Source organism: Macaca mulatta, chromosome Y, assembly GCF_049350105.2.
Source record: "Macaca mulatta isolate MMU2019108-1 chromosome Y, T2T-MMU8v2.0, whole genome shotgun sequence".
NCBI lineage: Eukaryota > Metazoa > Chordata > Mammalia > Primates > Cercopithecidae > Macaca > Macaca mulatta.
Window position 1 is genome coordinate 9,643,955 of NC_133427.1, and position 24,327 is coordinate 9,668,281.

A 24,327-nucleotide genomic window follows, 5' to 3' on the forward strand; every position below is an offset into this window, starting at 1 on the left:
CTCGGCCCTCAGACCAGGCTAAGACACCCCGCTGAGGCCGTCAGGAACCATGCGGAGCCACGGAGGGAAACACCTGCCCTGAGCTACAAAGGCCACCCTCTGTTCTCTGCTTACTGCTCTAGTTCTGCCCTCCATACACATGCATTTCCCTAAAGCAGCTGCTATCCTGCTGATGTGCTGACACCATCAGATATGAACAAGAATCCCAGTTTTATTTTTCCTAATAAATCATCCATTTAGCAAAACATCAATAATACCAAAAACTATAAAAACATCCTTTGATCTACAAAGAACCCTTGCTTCTCATTTCTCTTACTTTCCCATGCCCAGGCAGAGCCCTCTGAGCCCACAGGAAGCTTCATGGAAAGGGGTGGGCAGTGGCCAACCATGGCCAGGGTGAGACAGTAACCACATGTGCGTGAGCATGTATTCTACACAGAGCCTTATGTACTGGGCCACAGAGTAAGCAAAGCTGGGCAGCTCCTGCTGCCAAAGTCAACACATTCCAGCTGCCTGGCCTCCACATGCACTTTCCTGAAACCTGTCTGCAGAGAGAGGGGTGGCCAGGGCAGGAGGCTCTCAGTTGCAGCACAGCGGCTCAGGTTCCACACTGGCTGTCCACACCCAGGGCCATGCCTCCGTGATGGTGCCCTCCACCACATCCCCTCTCATGCATGCTGGTGCCACCATGGGTACCTAGGGATCTTTTTGCTCTACTTCTCTTTCAAATTTGTGGCCCTGTGCCAGAGGCCAGCACTGCCTTCAGAATCCCTGCACACAAGTGGTGGGAAACCTCAACTGCAACGGACAGAGGAGCAGGCTGTAGTGGCTGGGCCAGGCACTAAACATCTCACTAGCAGGATGGTCTACATTTGTTCCTTTTTTCTTTTTCTGCTAATCTTTCTGTCACCTAGAGTTGGAGTGCAATGGCGTGATTACAGCTCACTACAACCTCTGCCTCCTGAACTCAAGCTATCCTTCCACCTCAGCCTCCTGAGTAGCTAGGAAAACGACAGGCACACACCACCACACCTGGATAATTTTTGTATTTTTTGGAGAGACAGGGTCTTGCCATATTGCCCAGGCTTGTCTTGAACTTCTGAACTCAGGCAATCCTCCCACCTCAGCTTCCCAAAGTGCTAGGATTATCAACGTAATCTCATGGTGCTTGGCCAGTTTACATTGGGAAGGAACCCCATCACTATCCCTTTGTTGACAGTATGCATATCTCAAATCATTTTTCCCAATGGACAACACAAATAAATAATTAAGATCCTTATTCTAGAGTTGGGGTAAAAAGAGACTAGAATTCTTAGCAGAACTTGAGGAATACAATGGCCAGTAACAAAGATGCCTCCCAGAGTCTCCTGGCCATGTCCCATCCCTCTCCCTCAGTCAGGCATTGGGGTGCTCAGGCCACACTGGGCCCTCTATCTCCTTTCTCTTTCCTTCCTCCTCCTCCCACCAAAATCTAAGCAAGTTGTAAATGGGCCTTCTGGTGGCAAAGACATGTGTTAAGACACACAGAGCCCTTAATCCATTTGCTACAGGAACCCAACTACATTTGGGAAGAAACAAGCGAGACAGGAAAAAGGCACGTTGGTGTTTTTGCATCCATAAAGTTCACTTCAATTTAAACAGAACTTACTGAGGACCCTATGCTAGATCCAGGCAAAATGTTTTTCACCCTCAGATATAAAAACATGGAGGAAAAAATTCCCTTAAGTCAGCTGTAAAAATTGATGATGTTAAAAAATAAAACACTGGTCCCATGAGAATCACTGTAGTTAACAAAAGAAATAAAATAACTGCAATATTATAACCAAAAAACGAAAAGTCATTCTCAGTCCCCCAGCAGGACCAGCCCGGAATCCATCCAGGCTGGGCACCTAAGTCATGCCCAAATGGGAGAAACGAGCACAGCAGCAAGTACTGAAGAAGTGACTAAGGATCTCATCTAAACTGCTCACATTCCACCCCAAGTAATCAAAGTGAAAAATACAGGAATGACACAAATACCAATGAAAAATATTAGGGAAACTGTAAAATTCTTCTTCTTTTTTGATTTGAGACAGGGTCTCGCCCTGTGGTCCAGGCTGGAGTGCAGTGGTATGATCATAGCTCACCGCAGCCTCAACCTCCTGGGCTCAATTGATCCTTCCTCCCTAGTCAGCCTCCCCAAGTAGCTGGGACCACCAGCACATGCCACCATGCCTGGCTAATTTTTTTATTTTTTGTAGAGACGGGGTCTCATCATGTTACTCAGGCTGGTCTTGCACTCCTGAGCTCAAGTGATCTATCCACTCCATCCTTCCAAAGTGCTGGGGTCACAGGCGAGAGTCACTGCACCTGGCCAGCTATTCCTTTTTTAAACCCTGCATTTCAATGCCAGATAAAACAATGGAGAACAGGCATTCAAGACTAGCCTGACCAACACAGTGAAACCCTGTCTCTACTAAAAATACAAAAATCAGTTGGGCATGGTGGTGGGCACCTGTATTCCCAGCTACCCAGCAGGCTGAGTCAGGAGAATCTCTTGAACACGGGAGACAGAGCACGCAGTGAGCCAAGATCACGCCACTGCAGTCCAGTCTGGGTTAAAGTGCGAGATTCCGTCTCAAAGAAAAAAAAAAGAGAATAAGCCTCAGCAAGGTCCTCAGGAGGCCCTCACATGCCCATATGGGTCATGGTGCTGCTGGTCACACTGTGCCCAACCCCTGCTCAGGAGGGCCTCACTGTAGTAACACTGCAGTCTCCCTGGTGGCCAGAACAGACCTCATGCAAAGGGCCTTCATTGTATTCAATCTAATCGCCACAGATGAAAAAAAAGACAAAAATCAATACTGAGTATTTATAGTTCACAAAAGTGACAAATGTCATTAAACACCTTAGATTATTACTGTGGCATGGTCAAAAATGCCAACATTTCCTATGTCATCAAACCTAAATATCAGTACATCTATTCTTCTCAATCCATTAGAGTACTAGACATTTAGGCAATTTTAGGTCCTGTCAGCAGAGTTGCTGATAGCTTTTTCCCACTTAATCAGAGACGCATGTAATCTGAATCCATCGATAATTTTTTTTTTTTTTCCAGAGGCAGAGTCTTGCTCTGTTGCCCAGACTGGAGTGCAATGACGTGATCTTGGCTCACTGAAATCTCCACCTCCCAGTTCAAGCAATGCTCCTGCCTCAGCCTCCCAACTAGCTGGGATTACAGGCATTCACCATAACATCTGGCTAATTTTTATATTTTTAATAGAGATGGGATTTCACCATGTTGGCCAGCCTGGTCTAGAACTCCTGGCCTCAAGTGATCTATCCACATTGACATCTCAAAGTTCTGGGATTACAAGTGTGAGCCACCATGCCTGGCCACTAATTGTTTATTAATAATTTTATTTTTCACACTAGTAAGCAGCATTTTGGCCAGGTGTGGTTGGCTCACAACTGTAATCCCAGCACTTTGGGAGGCTGAGGCAGGAGGATTTCTTGAGGGCAAGGATTCGAGACAGGCCTGGGCAACATAACAAGACTCTGTTCTCTACAGAAGAAAAAAAAAATAAAAAAATAAAATGAAGCATTTTGCTTTTCCTTGTCATACATTAAGGTAAGCAGTATCCTTTCCACAAAGAGGCACAGCTTAGACCCTGGAGTGTGGGGTGCTCCCTCATTGCTGCCTGCCTTTTCCCATGTACTTGGCCCCTCAATGGCACCCCTTTTATCACAACAAGGCTCAGTCCACCTCCAGATCTTGAAAAACATCTCACTTGATCATAAACATGCCCACTGCCCAGGATGGCTTCATTCTAACTGCAAACCATCCCGCAGATTAAGAGAAGACAATTCTAGACCTATTTTCAGGAATATTTCAAATTCCCTTTCCTCAAACTTCATGTCTATTTACAAGTAAAGATTTGAGTCATGTGAAAGAAATCAGTCAAGTGTATCTCAAAGTGGCCTGACTCAAGGTGACTGAGTTAAAGGATGGATACACCAAACTACGAAGCTCCGAAAGAAGCTACAGGAGAGGTTCTTTCATGTTTGCTAGGAGTAACAACACAAAAGAGATTATGTATTTTTGGACTGTTCACTTTGAAACCCTGACTCACATCTGGCCAAAATATGAAAATTTAAATTAGCCAAGAGTTTTCTCTTCAACTGCTGACAATCCACATATCAGAGAAAATAACCTGCCAGTTACCACGAGTCTCCTCAAGGAGGGAGGACTCTGCCCTACAGTACCACATGCTTGGTCAGAGCCAAGGCCAAAGTCTTTATGGAGACTACCGCCCCTCCTCTCAAAAAACATGCCAGTCACTCCCAGGAGGATGCAAAGAGTCAGAGCTGGCGAACCAGGCTCCCACTCCTTACCTGCCTACCACACACACTGGTCTCCAGCTCCTAAGAAAAACCAGAGTAGCCATTTAGAGGGCTCCGCAGCAGCACCATGCCCAGAAGTACAGGACAACCTGATGAGACCAAGATCCAACAAGAGCAGAACAGCTCCCAGGATACAGAAACCTCATCCAAGGACAACCCAGTGAGACAACCACCAGGATCCTAACAGGAGACGAACAGCTCCTAGGATACAGAATACTGATGCAAACTGTTAACACAACACGTGCCAAGCACAGAACACACAGCACGGTGGGGTCCCAGTCATCTTCAGACAGTCTGAGGATGAAGAAAATTAAAAGAAGCCAAGAGAAACTAAACTTATTTTATAGGCTATTAACAGCCTATTTAATTTTTCAGCAGATTTCTTCTCACTGTGACACCAAGGATCCCATTCATGAATCCGAAAAAGCTCACCTGTTACCACTCTGAAAACACTCTAAGTGAAATCCAGAAGAAAATTCAAAACATTTTGGCAAAACTCTATCAAGTCTAAGAAAACCAACTTGGATACTCATGCATTATTTTGATACTTATTTTTATAAACCAATGACAATAACATAAACTGATACAGAATGCAGTGAATATTTACCAATTCTATAGCTGGAAGTCAGTGCTGATGAGGACTGTCTTTTAAATCCAATGTAGGTGTGCCCCAGACAGAGCAGGGCTGTATATATTCTGAAACAAGAGAGTGAAATTAGCTCATGTCAATAATAATTTCAGCCTCAGTTCTTTCACAGCTCGCATCTCCCTCCATTTGGTCCATAAGGTTTATTCCACCTCCCTTCCTCTCGCACAACCCACTGCTCAGCTCCTGGTCACTGTGCCAAGGCAAAAACTTATCTTCATTCATCAAATATTAGCAATTGCAAGAGCTTAAAGGTAAATCCAAAGTCCAATATAAAAAAAACAGCACATGACACTGACAGTGACAACTTAAGGTAAATCCAAAGTCCAATATAAAAAAAGAGCAATGACAATTTTGTGAAATCACCATAAAACCAGATTTTAGAGGCTCTGGAGCTTTTTATACAAAAGAAATCAAATAAAACAAATGGGTAGTCTTGCCACATAAACAAAACATTACCAGTAAGGTAAGTTTTTTAAAAGGCTAATTTTTTTTTTTTTTTTTTTTTGAGACAGAGTTTCGCTCTTGTCCCCCAGGCTGGAGTGCAGTGGCACTATCTTGGCTCACTGCAACCCCCACCTCTCCTCCGGGTTCAAATGACTATCCTGCCTCAGTCTCCCTAGTAGCTGGGATTACGCGTGCTCGCCACCACACTCAGCTGGTCTTAAACTCCTGACCTCAGATGATCCACCCACCTCAGCCTCCCAAAGTGCTGGGATTACAAGTGTGAGCCACTTTAATGGTTTTAAAAGGCTAATTTTAAGTTTAAGAAGCATATTAAGTGTTAAACTATAGAAAAGATACAAAAAAAGATATGGTAGTTTTCATTTCTACTGAGTATTTTAAAAGTAAAATGCAGTATCATTTTTTAAAAAGCTGAATAAGGCAGTGCACCATGGCTCACGCCTATAATCCCAACACTTTGGGAGGCTGAGGCAAGTGGATCACTTGAGGTCATGAGTTTAAGACCAGACTAGCCAACAGGGCAAAAACCTATCTCTACTGAAAATACAAAAATTAGCCAGGTGTGTAGTGTATGCCTGTAACCCCAACTACTCAGGAGGCTGGAGCAAGTGAATCACTTGAATCCGGGAGGCGAAGGTTGCAGTGAGCCGAGATCACACAACTCCTCTCCACCCTGGGTGATAAGAGTGAAACTCATCTCAGGAAAAAAAAAAAAAAAAAAAAGCAGCTGAATAAAACTACATAATCTTCCTGAAGAGCTCTGGGGACTCCAAGAATAAAACAAACCAGTCTAAATGGCAACAACAACAAAAACAACAAAATCCACACCCATGTTACTTCAGTCCCATCCAAACATCTGGCTCTCCTACAACTCCAAACACTTCCATGTGCAGAACCAGGGAGGGAAGAACAGACAGGATTGAAGGCAGCTCCCAGGAAAGGCTTGCTGGTGCAGGGTTCTCTTAGCATCCAAGAGAATTGCGTTTCCTGAGCAACACTCATGATGTGTGTATTTTGGAAAGATGGAGTGAGGTTTTTCTGTCCTTACACTCCTAGACAGGATTGTTCTAAGCTGCCATTAACCTCAAGCACCATTAAAAATAAACGTGTGCTGCTGGGTGCGCTGGCTCACGCCTGTAATCTCAGCACTTCAGAAGGCTGAGGCAGGCAGACTGCTAGAGGCCAGTAGTTAAAGACCAGTCTGGGCAACACAGCGAGTCCCCATCTCTGCAAAAAAATCCAAAAAAAATAGCAGGGCATGGTGGTATGCACTTCTGGCTGGAGCTACTCACAGCACTGCAATCCAGTCTCAATCAATCAATCAATAAAAATAAATGTGAATAAGCAGTTTCTAGTCACCACACAACCTGGTTTCAGTGAAAAACAGCAACTATGCCATGAAGTTTTCCATAAAACAGCTCAGAGAGGGGAAGAGCATCAGCAGCAGGAACCCAGCAAGGAACCCCAGCATCAAACTCCAGAGTCCTAAGAGCCCTCAAAGCACCAGAGTCTAACAGTTTGCACACTCGGTGCCGCTGGCATTTGGGTTCAGAGTCTGAATGCACAACAGTGTTGAGCAGCATCTGTCTCCTAGATGCTGGTAGGGCCACCCAGAAAATCCTGGCAACCAAAATTGTCTCCAGATGATGTCTGCTAAAGGGCAAAACACGCCAGTGAGAACTACTGCTTTAATCCAACTGTTGTTCCACATGTATGAAGACACTGGGCCCAAATCAGGTAAAGTGAAACAAAACTAAGATTTTCATTATCTTAGGGTCCTACAGGGTATTAAAAGCAAGTTAGAAAGAGAAATGCTGGTCTAAAGGTCTTTTCTTTCTAAGAGAAAAATCTGTTTGCCTGATCCCATTATTTCTGGAAGACAATACCAATCCAGAACCTCTAAGTATCTGGAATAAACATTACGGACTTTTTTTTAAGAGACAAGGTCTCACTGTGTTGCCCAGGCTGGGATGCAGTGGTGCAAACACAGCTCACTGCAGCCTTGACCTCCTAGGCTCAAGGGGTCCTCCCACACCAGCCTCCCGAGTAAAGAAATATTCTAAGATATGAAAAAAAGCTTCATTTAGAATACATGTTCACATCAAAACCACCACCACGACTATAAACAAGCTATGTTGCCAAACAGAAATGCACCAGACTACCCTTCTTACTGTTAACTCATGTCTATGGCAACTCAGAAATCAAGAGGTCTGTGGCGGCCAAGTGCAGAAACCATGAAGATATGAAGGGTCAGTGTGTGATGAAGGGACCAGGGAGTCCATGTCTTGGGGTAGGGGACTGGGGGTGGGGAGATGGGGTCGGCACATATGCGCAACCAAAACCAGAATCCAGCTTTTTTTAACTTAGTAGGGCTTGATCCTAGTATGATTTTGAGAGGAAGATGTTTTCTTGACTTGAGTATGGTCAAGTCAAGAAATTTTTTTTTTTTTTTTCTCAGCTGCGCGGACGGCAGTCTCAGCAGTTAACAGCATAAAATAGCCTTGAGGTTTTTCTATCTTTTTATAAGGACATGGTTTTCAGTCTGGTGCTAGTGTACTGGAAATTCTACGGGTGGTACCTATGATAAAATACTTTTAGTTCTGTGGGAAGGGAAAGAGGAAGACAAATTAAGTATATAATTTTGCTGCATATTCTGGGGCTTGAGGCCTCACCATGAAGCCTCCCGCTCCATTCTTGCTCAGTGCCACCCAGGGGATGCTGAGGCCCTGCCCCTTCTTAATGTCTTGGCCTTCTTGTGGCCTTCACCACCCCTGTGCAGTGTGGCCTTGGGATGAGGGGCCTTGTGACTTACCTGGCTGCCTTTGGGCCTTAGGAAAGCTAAACACCATTTTATATTTGACAATTTTTTGGGTATGATTTTGTTATATAGAGTGTTTTGGTGCTGCAAAAGAAATCGCACTCGAATATAAATTTTTAATTATCTGCAAGGCAAGTTACTTCTATATAGAAGGGTGCCCCCTTATAGATGGAACAATGGTGAGCACACATTTGGACAAAGGAGGGGAAGGGGTTCTTATCCCTGACGGATGTGGCCCCTGCTGCTGTGTTATTCCCCTATTGGCTAGGGTTAGACAGCACAGGCTAAACTAATTCCAATTAGCTAATCTAAAGAGAATGATGGGTTAAGTGCTTTGGCGAGTCAGGGCAGAGCAGGTAGCAGGTAATCGAAATGAGTAGGGTGGAGCAGATTATCAGAATGAGTTAGGGTGGCGTACGTAATTGAAAAAGGTTGCTTTACCCGGAAGTTTAAAAGTAGAATGCAAAGAATTGAACATACTGACACATTAATTCTTTGAAATTTAGAACTCCTGTCTAACAATGCCTGCCCTTGTATTTTCATACAGCTTTCTTTTAAACTTTTTACACATATGTTGGCTTAGTTTGATTTTCCAAAACAAAAAGCTTCTCTGGATAAGGTGGAGGATAATTAATGGAGGTTTCAGTAAGTGCCGTTTTTATGAGCCTCAGCATCTACTTATGGATTCATGGTATGACATAGCACTGCTCATATACACAAGAGTATATACACAAGAGTAACTCCACCTATTACTCTACACAAGAGTAACTCCACCTATTACGAATGCAAGGGAAGTAAGAATTAAGGCTACTATACTATTAAGGCTACTATACCATTAAGACTACTATTAAGGCTACTATACTATTAAGGCTACTGTACTATTAAAGCTACTATTAAGGCTACTATTAGTAGAATTAAGGCTACTATTAAGGCTACTATTCCTTTTCATTTACCAAACTACCTTTTTTTAGCCATCCTGTAAAGGGTCATTTACCCCTGAGTTGTTGGGTAACTCATTGGATATAGCAGTCAGACCTTGCAATACTTTTATTATACTTCTATTAGGGAGTGTCATCTGTGATGAAGGTTGAGCACTGAGTTTTAATCATAATGCAAACTCCTCTTTCTGCTAACATAAGGTCTAAGGCTATCCTATTTTCCTAAGCCATCTGGCTAGTAGCCCCTAATTATTTAGGTATTCCTTTAACAGTATCTCTAGTGTAGTTTATAAATTACTGTTGGTTGTAGTAGATGTAGTTTATCCAATCTACATTTTTATTAATTGTCACCTACCAAAATATTGACTCAAATCCTGCAGCTATTTTGGGCTTTAAATTGACCTGGTATTCCCCCATGGGACTTCAATTGCGTCTAAATAGATATGACAGTTGAAAGACCCATAAGGGCTTCTCTCACTTTATGAGGCCTTATTTTTCCTTCGTCTGGTTGATGAAATGCCAGGGTGAAAGGGATAGCCAAATGGACTAAAGCACAAGGGCCACTCCTCTTATTTGGCAAAGTGTCCAGTAAAGGTCCACCACAATACCACCACACACCCACTCAGGGATTAACAAGAGCTGATTGATTGATAAGCTCTTGAAAATATTTAAGCTTACTGTATCCCTTCAGGTCTACAAGGAATGCTAAGTTTCCTCCCTGTCGTGACAAACATGAAGTGAACTTAAAAGTGTTAGTAGACGGGAGCTGGATGGCCCCCAGGGGCTGAACTGCAGGGTGCCAAACTTCAGCATAGAGCACAGAGAGAGCCTGGCATGACTTGTTACTCCAGGGTGTAGAATCTTGGAAAAGAGTTGTCATGCAGCCCATGTCCGGTTGACTGGAAGACTACCCTAGTGGAAAGGGGACAATCTGGGACTCTGGCCTGCCGTGCACATTAGCATAACAATTGCTTTTGTTTAACATGCAGATGGAATATTTGATCCATTCCAACCAGGCATTTATATCTTGGTATCCTGTCTCAATTGCCAAAGTTTAAGTCTTTAACTTTTACAATTGCTATCTTGGCCTTGTCATTACATGGAAGAGAAACAATGGTTCCGTTGCGAGAGGTTTTGGAAAACAGCTTAGACGCCAGTGCAGGCCGTGGAGGATCAAAGAAACACATTTTAAAGGATCCAATAGGGATTGTCCTTGAAACCTCAGCCCCCATACCACAAAACTGGCTTAAACAAGGCAAGTGGCTTAGAGAAGGGGAAACCTCTGGGGGCTTGAAATAATAGACTACATAGGGTTGCACTGGTTTAGCTGAGAGTTAGGCAGGGCTGTCCCTTTAGTAAAATCAATGTGTGGTTTTAGGAAATTACAAAAACTGGTTGGGGTAGTTTATCCTTGCTCTTTAGTGGTCCAAAGAACGTTGGACCAACTATGGCATAAAAACTCTACACTGGGGGACAAGACTCCTGGTTGACACTGGGGTCTTTACCAAAATCTCCTCGGATTAAATGGTCCCAATTTACTAATGCCCATTCTGAGGAGAGTCAGGAGGGACAGAGTACTTTTCTGAAGTAGCCATTTTTGACATGGCAAGTCCCCACAGTGTATAACAAGGCAAATGAAATAGTTTGAGGCGAAATAGACTTGGTTATGTTAATAACCAGATGGCCAGCAATAGAGTGAGGAAAGAATAAAGAGTAACAGAAAAGATGAAAGAGAGTTCAATTTTCCTAGCTTCAGTTTGGTATGGTTTTCCCCTGCGACTATGGCCCACGACTTTGGAGGGGGTGGCGCTTTGATTCAGGTGTGATGAGTCCATCCCTGTTTTGTTGTACAAACAGCAGTCTGGGTAGTTAGCAGCACAAAGTGGGGTCCTTCCCAGACTGACTCAAGTTTTTCTTGTTTCCACTCTTTGATTAGATGATCTTCAGGCTGGTACTGGTTTACCAGAAATTCTAGGGGTGATATCTGTGCTAAAAGACTTGTAGTTTTGAGGGAAAGGAAAGCAGAACATAAACAAGTATATAATTTCTAAGAAACTGACCTTTTGTTTTAAATGTGGGGACATCAACAGTGGACTTTATATAGTCTTTGGTGCTTTCCTACAGAGAAATTTTCTTTAGTACCTATTTTTATTAGTTTTTAGGCCAAACACCATTTCATATTTAACAATGCTTCCTGTGTGATTTTTAAACCAGATAAGCTAAATTTCACCTTTATATTAGTGTATTAATGTTAAACTTAGTTTTAATAAAACCTTGTAGACATATTCATCCAATTTTTAATGTCTGACCATTAGGTAAGATTTTTATAGACTCTTTTTAACCTTTTTCATAATTTTTGTTAAAGAGCAGGTTAGTGCTTTATGTGCTTTTATTTTAAAGTCCAGTTCACAGAAAAACTGGATGATACCTCTTTAACTTCAGCTAATGTTTATACACAGAATTTCCTTTACAATTAATGTTTTAAAACTTGCTTAAACTTTTAAAACAAAATGTATACTTTTTAAACCTTTTAATGTAGGTACAAATTCACATTGTTATGCCTCATCTTTTTACCAAAAGCATATTTTACTTTCCTTATACACCTTGCACACCTTGCACATAAACTGTTTAATAGTTTTACATTTAGAAGGCCTGATTATTTTTAAATTATACAACATTTCTTGCATAAATTTCCTTTTATAGCCTTTTTTTCCCCACTACTTTCACAGATAATTCTTCAACATGTCTCAACTTTCTGACTTGCCGCAAACATCTTTTTCTTTAAAAAAAAAAAAAAAAAAAAAAAAAACAGTTAATTTATTTTAGGACAAGAATTTACTGTGTCACTTTTTTTTACATAAATTCTCCCCCCACATTTTTGTTTTTTAAAATTTTCCAAAAGATGATAAGCATTCTTTTGTAAAAGGAACTTCCTTCAGGTCTGTGGACTAGACTGCCTAAGGCTATAACATTGTGAGTTAGGAAAATACATGTTACACTGTTAACTTTTAGCTAAATTTACTTTTGTTGAAATCCTTCTAAGGTTGGGATTTCAATTATCCTTTGCTGTTGGTAAGACCTTGTTTAGTCTAAATTAAATTAGAATTGGTATAGATGGTTCCCTCCTGGTTCTGTATTTTAAGGCCTGGTTGTGTGCAAACAGCTTGCACTTTTGAGCAGACCAATTATTAGACAATTCTCCTAACTCTGCTTCCACGAGTCTCCCTATCAATTACTGAATACCCATTGTGGTTTTTTCCCTCAATCACCTGGGAGGAACCATCTATCCTGTTCTGAAAGGAGTTTCTCCTAGGTCTGGTCGGACCTCTGTATGGTAATTAAGATTTAAATCCCCTATTTAAGGAAACCTGCGGGATTAAGGGCATTTTCAGTGGTTAATATTAAATCATCTTTTTCTAACAGAATAGCCCCATACATAAAGATTTTTGAGTTAGTAAGCTACCTTTTAGCTTTTGACTTAACAATAGTTCTCAACTGGTGAGGTGTGCTCACAATGAGGTTTCCTCTAAAAGTTAATTTTCTACCTTCTTCTGTTAGCAAAGCAGTTGCCTTTACAGATTGAATGCATTCAGGCCATCCGCGGATTACTGGATTAAGGATTTTTGATAGGAAGGCTACTGGTTGTCAGTGGCCTCAGTGCTTTTGGGCTATGCCCTTGTTTACACTGAAACAAAGTGGTATTGGAGTGTTAAAGGATCACGGAGAGGACCTTTATCAATTATAAGTTCTAAATTTACCTTGGCTTTTAAAGGAATAGTGTATACTTTTTTTTCTTAACTACTTATATATCTTTTTTTCTTTGACTTTCTGACTCCCTTTTTATCTGTTTCTTCCTCTCTCTCTCTCTGCCTCTCTCTCTGACTCCCTCTTTGTCTTTCTTTCCCTCTCTGCCTCTCCCTCTCTCCCCTTTTCTCTCTCTCCTCTCTCTCTCTCCTATAGTAGGGACCTGTGGGAGTGGAGTTACTCTTTCTTCCCCCAAGAAGAAAGGAAAAGGGGGTTTGTGTCAGGTTCAACTTGAGATTAGTGGAAGGCTCAACCCCTCAGCACCAGGGATGTCTCACCTTCCTTGTCCCAGAAGGCCCAACCCCTCAACACCAGGGATGTCTTGCCTTGCCTAATCCCGAAGCCTCAACCCCTCAAGCCAAGGGGTGTCTCACTTTGCCTGTACTGGAAGGATCAATCCCTCAAAACAGGGGTCATCTTGCCTTGCTTGCCCCAGAAGACTCAATCCCTCAAACCAGGGGCATCTTGCCTGTCCTGGAAGGTTGACCTATTTCTCCCCTTTCCCCCTCAGAAGGTCCTTTGTACACTTCCTATTCATGCTTTCCTCTCTGGCCGCACTCCCAGGGTAGACTTAGGCCCTTCTTAATGTTGGCAGGCCAGTATAAAGCCTACGGCAGAATCCACCCTAAGCCATATCAGGTAGCTACAGAACCACAGAGAGGACCCACTCACTTTGTCCAAGAGTAGGACTTGTCACCATCCACACGAACACGACCACAAGCAGGGTTGTTTGTGATCATTCATGCACACACACATTTAGCCCTCCAGAATATGACCACCAAGGAAGTACTTTACCAACTCCCATGGCCTCTCCTTCCTTATTCTGTGCACAGAGTTGTCGCAACAGTATGTGAGAATCCTTTAAGCTAGCTTGCTCGCCAGTTTTTCCCCCCGGCGTTGCTGAGAGCTCAGATTGTTCCTCACACTGGATGGTTCTTGATTTCTCACCTCTGAGGCCGCCAAAATAGGGTGGGGTACACCTCCTCACTAGAGAGAACGAGAAACTGTCCCCAGAGAGGAATGCAATCCCAGACGAGCCCCCAAATTGTTTAAGTTTCGGTGTCACCAAAGAAATAGCACTCAAATACAATTTTTTTTTTTTTTAAATTTTCAGCAAGGCAAGTTACTTCTATATAGAAGGGTGCACCCTTACAGATGAAACAATGGCGAGCACACGTTTGGACAAGGGAGGGGAAGGGATTCTTATCCCTGATGCATGTGGCCCCTACTACTGGGTCGTTCCCCTACTGGCTAAGGTTAGACCGCACAGACTAAACTAATTCTGATTAGCTAATTTAAAGAGAATGACGTGTGAGTGCTTTGGTGGGAGTCAGGACAGAGCAGGTAACAGGTAATCAGAATGAGGGTGGGGCAGGTGATCAGATTGAGTTAGGGTGGAGTAGGTAATTGAAAAAGGTTGCTTTATGAGGAAGTTAAGTCCAAAAGTAGAAGGCAAAGAATTGAACATACTGACATATTCTTTGAAAGGAAATTTAGAACTTGTATCTAATAATGTCACACCAGATGAGTTAAATTTCATCTTTATATTAATGTGTTATTAATGTTAAACTTAATTTTAATAAAATCTTATAGACATTATCTAATTTTAATGTCTGACTATAAGGTAAGACTTTTATAGACTAACTTTTTATAGTTTTTCTATAAAAACTATAAAGGAGGTTAGTGCTTTAAGAAAAATCTGTCATGCTTTAATTTTAATGTCCAGTTCACAGAAAAACTGGATACCCTTTCAACTGTAGCCAATATGTTTACACACAGAATTTGATACCCTTTACATAAAAATTAACATTTAAAATTTGCTTAAACCTATAAAACAAATTTTTTAAATCTTTAATGTAGGTAAAAATCTATATTCTTATGCCTCCTTACAATCCTGTTATTAGAAGTATATTTTATTTTTCTTACCTTGTACATGAATTTTAAATAATTTTAATAATTTTACATTCAGGAGGCCTATTTTTAAATTATATAGTATTTGTTGCATAAATTCCCTTTTATAGCTTTTCTTATGACTTTCACAGACAATCTTTAACATGTCTTAACTTTCTGCCTTCCTTTTACACTATTTTTTCCCTAGTTTCACCTTTTTTGTCTTCTTTTGATTTCTGTGGCTTCCAATTTCTCTCTCACTCTTTCCCTCTATTTCTCTCTCTCTTATTTGCACTCTATTTTCCTCTCTCTGTCATCTGTTTCCCTTTCTTTCCTGAGTTCTCCTGCTCCTGCTGCTAGCCTTGGCTCTGTCCCCTGCACACATGTTGCTGTTTCTCTTGGATTTTTTTTCCCCTCAATTTTCCTTTTTCCTTTTCTTTCCTTTTTTCCTACACTTAGTTTCTTGGGCTGGGTGGGATGTGTGTGGCTGCAGTCTGGGCCCTGGGCAGTCACTGGCCCAGAGGCTTGGCAGATGCCTGCCACAAATTGCAAAAATTATGTGTTTTCACCTCCTCTGCTCTCCTCCCAGCACAGGTCCCCACCCTCTTTTTAACACAGAGAGGGCTGGGGAGAGGGACTTAACCCTTGGAGTACCTGCTTGGCGGTTTGACTCTGTGCTTGCAGTTTTTGCTTTCTTTCTCTCTTTCTCTCCTGGTTTCTTTTTCTTCTCTGCTGGTCTTTCCTTTGTCTCTGCCAGCCACCTATGCTGTTTTCCCTTCTCCTTCCTCTTCCCCTAGGGGAGGAACCAGTAGGAGTGGAGCTACTCTTTTTTCCCCAAGAAGAAAGGAAAGGGGCGATTCTGAATATTTTTCATACTACTGGAGGTTTAACCGACCCCACCACCAAAATGGGGATTTCTCACCTCTTTCTGAGGTTCAACCACACCATCAAAGGGATTTCTCACCTCTTTCTGAGGTTCAAACCCCCTTCAAAGGGATTTCTCACCTCTTTCTCAGGTTAAACCCCCACCCCACCCAAAGATTTCTCACCTCTCTCTGAGGTTCAACCCCTTTTCATGGGGATTTCTCACCTCTTTCTGGGGTTCAACACCCCTCTGGGGATTTCTCACCTCCCTCTGATGGTCAACCCCTCACCAACACTCCCCCGCTTCCCGGATTTCTCACCTCTTTCTGAGCTTCAATCCCCATTGGGGATGTCTCACCTCTTTCTGATGTCCAACCCCCCACTAGGGATTTCTCACCTCTTTTTAACCTCCAAGACATCCTAAGGAATACTTTACCTCCCCTGTGCATTTTCTCTACTTGGTATGTCCTAATCAAGGAATGTTTTACCATCCCATGGCTTTTTCCCTAGTCCCAACTACCAAGGAAATACTTCACCAGCTCCTGCGGCTTCTCCTTCCTTGGTCTGCACACAGAGTCATCACTGCAGTATGTGTGGATCCTTTAAACTAGGTTGCTGGACAGTTTCTTTTTTCTTTTTTTAAACATTGCTGAGTCCGGGTTTATTCATCACACCAGATGGGTCTCAATTTCTCACCCATGAGGCACTTGCAGTGAGGTAGGGGAGTGCACTCCCTCATGAGACAGGGCTGGAGATCGCCCATGGAGGAGAATGTAGCCCCATACAGATTGCCACCAAATTGTCTGAAATGCTTGTTCTCTGGTGCTGTAAAGAAACAGCACTTGAACATTATTTAGTAAGGCCATTTTCACTTCCTGCAGAAAGGGTACACTCGACAGCAGTTTTGCCACGAGAGTACACTGAACAAAGGAGATAGGGTCATTTATAACCTGACACGTCTGTCCTACTGCTGTGTCTGGTTTCCATTGACTGGAACGTGGACAAAAACACATTCTGTATTTCTCCCAATTGGCTAGTAACTTAGAACTTTTTTAAAGAGGCAAAGATAGAGGGGAACAAAGGAAAGAGGAAGTAAGTTGTGGAATGTTGAGAAAGGTAAAAACGCTTTTAAATAAGGAAGAGGAATAGGCTATGACTTAATGCTTGATTGGACCGGTATAAGCAACCCAGGGCAAATATTTAGGCTAAATTGCGGGAGCTAAGAGCATAAAGTACATTGATTTCTTTATTACGGCTAGCAGATAGTTAAGAATGTTAGCACAGGTCTTTGAATAAATTTTGCTTCTAAGAGAAGTTAGTATTTATTCCTAATTAGATGGGGAGGAAAGTCTGTAAAGAGGAATCTCCATTTTACTTTTTACATACAGGTCAAAAATGGTCCACTAACCCCCACTGAATTGTTCATAGCTGTTTTATTCATAAGCACCAGAAACTGGAATCAGCCCAGATGTGCTTCCATGGTGTAAGAAAACATTTTAAATGGTCTATTTTCCAGGCATGATAAATCTATGCACTGGCCACCAGCCTGCAGATGTAACAAACTGCACGGCTCATGCACCTAGAAGGTCACAACAAGCGAACAAAATGTAGAGGAGGGGTCAGCCCATAATTGGCAAGAAAGTTTTGGTACTGGAAAATCAAAACTTAAGCAGGTAAGGGGACAGGGCATAACCTTATAATTGGGATAATGAACTCAGGCAACGTCCAGGAAGATTGTAACCCTATAGTACTTGACCAATGAGGAACTGGGGGAGGGACTTGCTTGCTAGGAGATAAGCTACCTTCTGTGACTGCCCTGGTTGTGCCTGCCTCCCAGGCACCCGATCTTGCAAGGCCGCAATTAAAAGTCTTGCTTCCAGGCCGGGTGCAGTGGCTCACACCTATAATCCCAGCACTTTGGGAAGCCGAGGCAGGCAGATCATCTGAGGTTGGGCATCTGAGACCAGCCTGGCCAACATGGAGAAAGCCTGTCTCTACTACTGTCTCTACTAAAAATACCCAATTAGCTGAGTGTGGTGGCGCACGCCTATAATCCCAGCTACTTGGGAGACTGAGGCAGGAGAATTACACAAACCCAAGAGGCGGAGGTTGCGGTAAGCCAAGGTTGCGGTGAGCCGAGATTGTGCCACTGCACTCCAGCCTGGGCGACAGGCAAGACTCCATCTCAAAAAAAAAAAAAAAAAAAAGCAGAAAACAAAAAAGAAAAAAGTCTCACTTCCGCAGTCCTGTGTGTCTCCAAGTCCCTTCTTTGGGTTTGGACAGGTGAATGTGTGTTTGTCACAATGGGTAGATAAATAAGCTGCAGTCTACCCACACCATAGAGACCACTCAGCAGCAAAAAACAGCAAACATTATGCTGAGCAAAAAGGCCAGTCAAAAAGGTTACATTTCTATGATTCCATTTATATGACACTCTTATGAGAAATTTTTAAAATGGAGGACAAATTAGTGCTTCCCAGGGGTTAGGGACCAGGTTGGGGAGACTAGCTTGAAGGGGCAAATGTGGCTAGAAAAGGGCACAGGGCAGATCCTTGCGGTTGTAGAACATTCAGTACCACAACATGGCAGGGACGGGAGCCCCCAGTGGTGAAACTACACAGAACTCAAATCTATCTCTCTCGTTCTCACTCTCACTCACTCTCACTCTCTTGCTCTCACATACACACACACACACACACAAGTATAAGTAACCGTGAGTAAGACTGGTCAGCGATACCGTGCCCACATCCTGGCTGTGACCCTCTATTAAGGTCACAGTTCTACAATGTGGTACCACTGGAATAGAGAAGGAGATTGGCCGAAGTGTACAAGGGGCTCTCAAGGATTTCTTACAACTGTTAAGTGAATACAGAAGCTCAAATTATTTAAATTAAAAAAAAAAGTCCAAAATTAAAGAGTCCAATATTGACAATGTCATATGGTTTTATCTAACATCAATTCAATGTATCCTCACAATAATCCCACAAAGTAGGTATCATTATTATCTCCCCTTTGCAGACGAGAAAACTGAGGCCCTAGGGGTGTGAAAAATTTAGTCATGGTCACATTTTAAATGGTGAGGTCAAGAGCTGAAACAAGGCTGGCTGGCTCCAGAACCCAGTCTTCACCACGATCAGTCTTGAAAGTGGAAATGTAAAACATGAATATGCATCTGCTATTATTATGGCTTTAAAAATCTCCTTACAGTGTAACTTTTACAGGATTTAAACGGTACACTAAAGACCTAAGACCCAGCCTCATCTCATTTTAAAGTTCTCAGTTAAGAAAAGACACAACCAGCTGGATTCCACTCCCACAATGGTGCCAGGAGCCCCACAAGCCCAAGGCCAGCTGGTGCGGACAGGTCACCTATCGGCTCTGATTAGGAGATTATCCTGACTTTGGCCGCCTTCCAGTGAACATACCCGCCCCCTTGGTTTTCTTGGGCTGGGAGCGGAGAAGGTGGGCAGTTATTTGTTTCTTGTTTTTGGTGTTTCTTTTTTAAGGATGGGTGCTATTTGTTTCTGTTTTCTCTGATTCAAAGTGAAAGAGAAGGCCAAAGGGAATAAAAGCAACTAAGCAAACTTCAGAACTGAGGTGAGAGTATGGAGGAGGTAGAAGGGCATCATACTCTAATGGCAAAACTCAAAAGAAAACATAAATATACTGTTATCTACTTGTCTCTGGAGCTCACTGTTGGCCTCACCATTTTATGATCAGCCGTCATGGACACTGCGAAACAGAGAAGACGGAGAAATCTGGGAAGTGGCTATTTCACTTCAGTGTGAAGCACCTACTCAACAGTCGCTTACTTATTTGTGACCTCTCCCAACACTCGCTGTTCTTTTTCTACAAAATGAAAAATCCAAGAGGCAGCAGACGTCAGGATACCTGCTACCAGCCTTACTTTTGCCAAGTAGGAACCTCAGAATCAGATACAACTCCATGGAGAACTGTTCTCTTGGTATGTGACAAGGTCTTCAATCAATCAATCAGTTCAGTAGAGCTGCATGATACAAGATCAATATACAAAAGTCAGCTATATCATCATCATACACAAGCAATGAACAATCTGAAAAAGATTAAGGAAACACTCCCATTAAAACAGCATCAAAAGAATACTTAGCAACAAATTTAACCAAATAAGTGTAAAACTTGTCCCCTGTAACCACAAAACACTATTGAAAGAAACCAAAGACTTAAATAAATGGGGGGGAAAAAATCCCACATTCATGGATCAAAAGACATAGTATCTTTATAACAGCAACAATCCCCAAGGTTATCTAATGATTCAGTGCAGTAACTATCAGAATTCCAACTATCTTTTTTCAAAACTAGAAAAGTGATCCAAAAATCTATATGGAACTGTAAACCTCTCACATACTACAACATACAGAACTATAAAAGTTTGTCTTAAAACTTTTTTGGAAGTAGAAGAGTAGAAAAGACATAATTGAAATGTCTAGTGGCTCGGGTGGTGACTCACACCTATAATCACAGCACTTTAGGAGACCTGACACAGGAGAATCACTTGAAGTCAGGAGCTTGAGACCAGCCTGGCCAACATGGTGAAACCCCATCTGTACAATAAATAAAAGAAATTAGCTGGGTGGTGGCACATGCCTGTAATCCCAGCTACTCGGGAAGCTGAGGCAGGAGAATTGCTTGAACCCGGGGAGGTTGCAGTGAGCTGAGATTTTGCCACTGCATTTCACAGAATCTCACTGTGTCTCAAAAAAAAAAAAAAAAAAAAAAAAAAAGGCTAATAATCATATGATGCCAAGTTTTTCTAAAATGATTATTTTTAAGTATTAAGAGAGGAAAAAACAAAACAAGGTACTGATTTGACATTTTTTTTCAAACTTCTTTAATTTGAAAAGTCTGATATTCTTCAATATCATTCAGGAGAAATGGCTCATGTCTCTAATCCCAGCACTTTGGTAGGCCAAGCCAGATGGATCACTTGAGGTCAAGAGTTTGAGACCAGCCGGGTCAACATGGGGAAACCCCGTCTCTACTAAAAATACAAAAATTAGCCGGACTTGGTGGCGTGCACCTGTAGTCCCTGCTACTTGGGAGGCTGAGGTGGGAAAATCTCTTGAACCCAGGAGGCAGAGGTTGCAGTAAACCAAGATCATGCCACTGCATTACAGCCGGGGTGGCAGAGCAGGACTCCATCTCAAAAATATAGATTAATTAAAATAAAATTATTCAATAACCAACATAACATTCTTTCCTTTAAAAATAACACCACTGTCGTAGGCTGGGCATGGTGGCTCATGCCTGCAACCCAGCACTTTGGGAGGCCAAGGTGGGTGGATCACGAGGTCAGGAGTTCGAGACCAGCCTGGCCAATATGGTGAAACCCCACCTCTACTAAAAACACAAATATTACCCAGGCATGGTGGCGGGTACCTATAGTCCCAGCTACTCAGGAGGCTGACACAGGAATCACTTGAACCCAGGAGGCAGAGGTTGCAGTGAGCCAAGATCACACCATTGCACTCATGCCTGGGCAACAGAGCAAGACTCCATCTCAAAAATAAATAAATAAATAATACACCACTGGGCTGGGCACGGTGGCTTATGCCTGTAATCCTAGCACTTTGGGAGGCCGAAGCGGGCAGATCATGAGGTTAGGAGATCAAGACCATCCTGGCTAACACGGTGAAACCCCGTCTCTACTAAAAATACAAAATATTAGCCGGGCGTTGTGGCGGGCGCCTGTAGTCCCAGCTAGTCGGGAGGCTGAGGCAGGAGAATGGCATGAACCCAGGAGGCGGAGCTTGCAGTGAGCTGAGATCCGGCCACTTCACTCCAACCTGGGAGACAGCGATTCTCCATCTCAAAAAAAATATACCACTGTCCCTGAATGTGTGTGTTCTTTTATTTTAGAATGTGCGCCCACAATAATTTGTACAGTTCAACATCTAAGATGGAATGAACAGAATGTAAATGGGAGTTAGGGGAAGGGAAGTGACTGCACAGCTTCTGAGAGAACAGCAACATCCTTGAAGCATGGGATTCTCAACTCTCATGCTCAGATATTCTAGCACACAGCAGGTGTGCTTTCCTTTAATAAGCACAAAGGTCAACAAATGCCCCTTGGATGAACGGCTGATTGGCAAGGATTCCACCCAGCTAGACTTGTCCACTATCTTGAAACACTACTTTTCCATTTCATTTACGCAACCTGATGGCCAGCCACTGTAACAAAAGAAACATCACCAAAATTAATTCTATTTCTTCCTTAAGACAAAAGGGAGTTTACTCCTTACATATGACCTTACACAATTCCTGTCTGAAAATCATCATGTTCATCAACCCTGCCTGTGCTGTCCTCTTGCCACTGTGCAAGAGGTTAAACAACGGCATGCCAAAACTTCTGTGTTTCGCTCTTAAACTTACCTACTTTCTTAAGCTAATTGAATAAAATTTAATATACATTTAGCAACCACATCTTTTAAAGAGAACAGTAGGAAACTCAAAACTAGTTTCCTTTAAACAAAAGATGCTCACAGTTGATGAATTTAGAACATTTGTCCCCAATCTCCTAAAAAGTGACATATGAAGAAGGAGATGTCACAGAAGAAAACGATGACACACACCCAAAAGGCTTCAGCCTGTGTGTGAACATTTTCACAACAGGGAAAGAAACGAAGCCAGACTCCTTGAGAACCCATTCATAACTGAAAACGTAGCACCTTCTAACCTTGAAACTGAGAACAAAGTAATGCCCACTTATGACGAGGGGCAAAAACAGTAGACTCTCATTCCATGAACCAAGCATGATGCTAATATGTATCCTGTGACAGAGAATTTTTTAAAAAGCCACCAGAACAATACCAAAAAGTGAAAGACTGTATTGTTTGCCTCAACATCTGTTTTCTTCACTCTAATGTTCCCAAAAACCAGTGCAGCAAAAAGGCTGGCTCCTCCCACTGACTCTTCCACACCCCTATTTCCTCTCTCTCCTTATCACCTCTTCTCCTTTCTGCTCTTCTGTGCTTCCTACTGTCTCACTGAGCTGCCCCTCACTCCCCAGCACGCCACCATCTCTGCTGATCTGATGTTTCTCCAAAGACAGTTCTCCAGATCTCTCTCCAACCTAACATCACTCCCAAGAGCCCACTCACCAGATGTCCAGGAGGTTTATGAAAGCCATGGACTAAGACTAGAGATGCTGTCCCTCAGACCAGCTCTCTCTGGCTCTTACTGTCTGGTAGGGAGGCTGTGCTGCCCTGGCACATTCTCATTTTTCTCTGGCCTCTGTACCTCCCATGCATCTGCTCTTCCGTTGTGCCTCTCCACTGTTTCTAATGCCACTCTCAGCTCCAGCAACCCACCCTCCAGTGCACCTCAACGCTCTGCCCAATTCAGTCTCCTATGGATCAGTGTGGGGCACGGCATGATGCAAAGTAGGCCCAGAGGCTGTGGAGTTGAGCAGCTATGGTTAAAATCCTAGCCCTGCCCATATACTGTTGGGGTGACCCTAGTACATTCTAACAGCCTCTATCATTCCTAGTTGCCTTCTCTGTAGAAAGAAAAATTCCAGGATACAAAATATAAGATGAATATACAGAAGCCCATTGTATTTCTAGACACCAACATCAGGCAGAGTCCACCATGAAGGCAGGTGACAGTGTCCCAAGGAGAGTCTACTGGCCAGCATGGCAACACAAGCTCAGACACAGCAGGGACACTGGAGATGGGCCCATGAACCACATGTACAGCCCAGGAGGCTGAGACAACTGGTGTCTGCATGAAGACTAGGAACAGTTGACTTCTTATCTCACACCATACACAAAAATCAATTTAGGATAGATTAAAGGCGCAATAAACACAAAGCGCAAAAGTACAAAGTGTGCAGAATGCATAGGAAGCTATCTTTATAGCCCTGAGATAGGGAACAATTTTTTTCTTTCTTTTTTTTTTTTTTTTTTTGAGACAGAATCTCATTCTGTCACCCAGGCTGGAGTATAGTGGCATAATCTCAGCTCACTGCAGGCTCTGCCTACTGGGTTCAAGCAATTCTCCTTTCCTACCCTCCCGAGTAGCTGGGACTACTGGCATGTGCCACCATGTCCAGTTTTTTTGTTTGTTTTTGTATTTGTATTTTTAGTAGATACAGGGTTTCAGTATGTTGGCCAGGCTTGTCTTGAACTCCCGACTTCAGGTGATCCACCCACCTGGGCCTCCCAAACTGCTGGAATTACAAGCATGAACCACCATACCCATCCAAGAAAATTTTCTAAAATAAGACATAATGCGTCATGATCCACAGTTTGGAAGGCATTGTCCCCAAGAACCAAGCACAGTCCCTTCAAAGTAAAAGTATTCAAATTTCAAATAATCAAATGTTACTGCATTTAATGGAGGCTGAAGTGAGAGGACTGCTTGATACCAGGAGTTCAAGGCCAACCTGGGCAACATAGTGAGATCTCCTCTCTATAAAAAATTTTAAACTAGCCAGGTATGGGGGTGCATGCCTGTGATCCCAACTACTGGAGAGGCTGAGA

The 24,327-nt window shown here is 42.8% G+C and overlaps 1 long non-coding RNA gene and 1 pseudogene across 4 annotated transcripts in view; one reads left to right on the plus strand and one right to left on the minus strand.

Annotated features, from left to right (window-relative positions):
* Positions 1–5,217, minus strand: part of LOC106995415 (uncharacterized) — a 146,831-nt gene extending 141,614 nt beyond the window's left edge. For all 3 annotated transcript variants that reach the window (XR_013413288.1, XR_013413289.1, XR_003727718.2), the window contains exon 1: positions 4,991–5,217. This is a non-coding gene — a long non-coding RNA (uncharacterized LOC106995415). The remainder of the gene's footprint in view (positions 1–4,990) is intronic.
* LOC106995414 (RNA-binding motif protein, Y chromosome, family 1 member B-like) overlaps positions 1–24,327 on the plus strand; it is a 653,515-nt pseudogene that overhangs the window by 531,645 nt on the left and 97,543 nt on the right. The window lies entirely within an intron of this gene.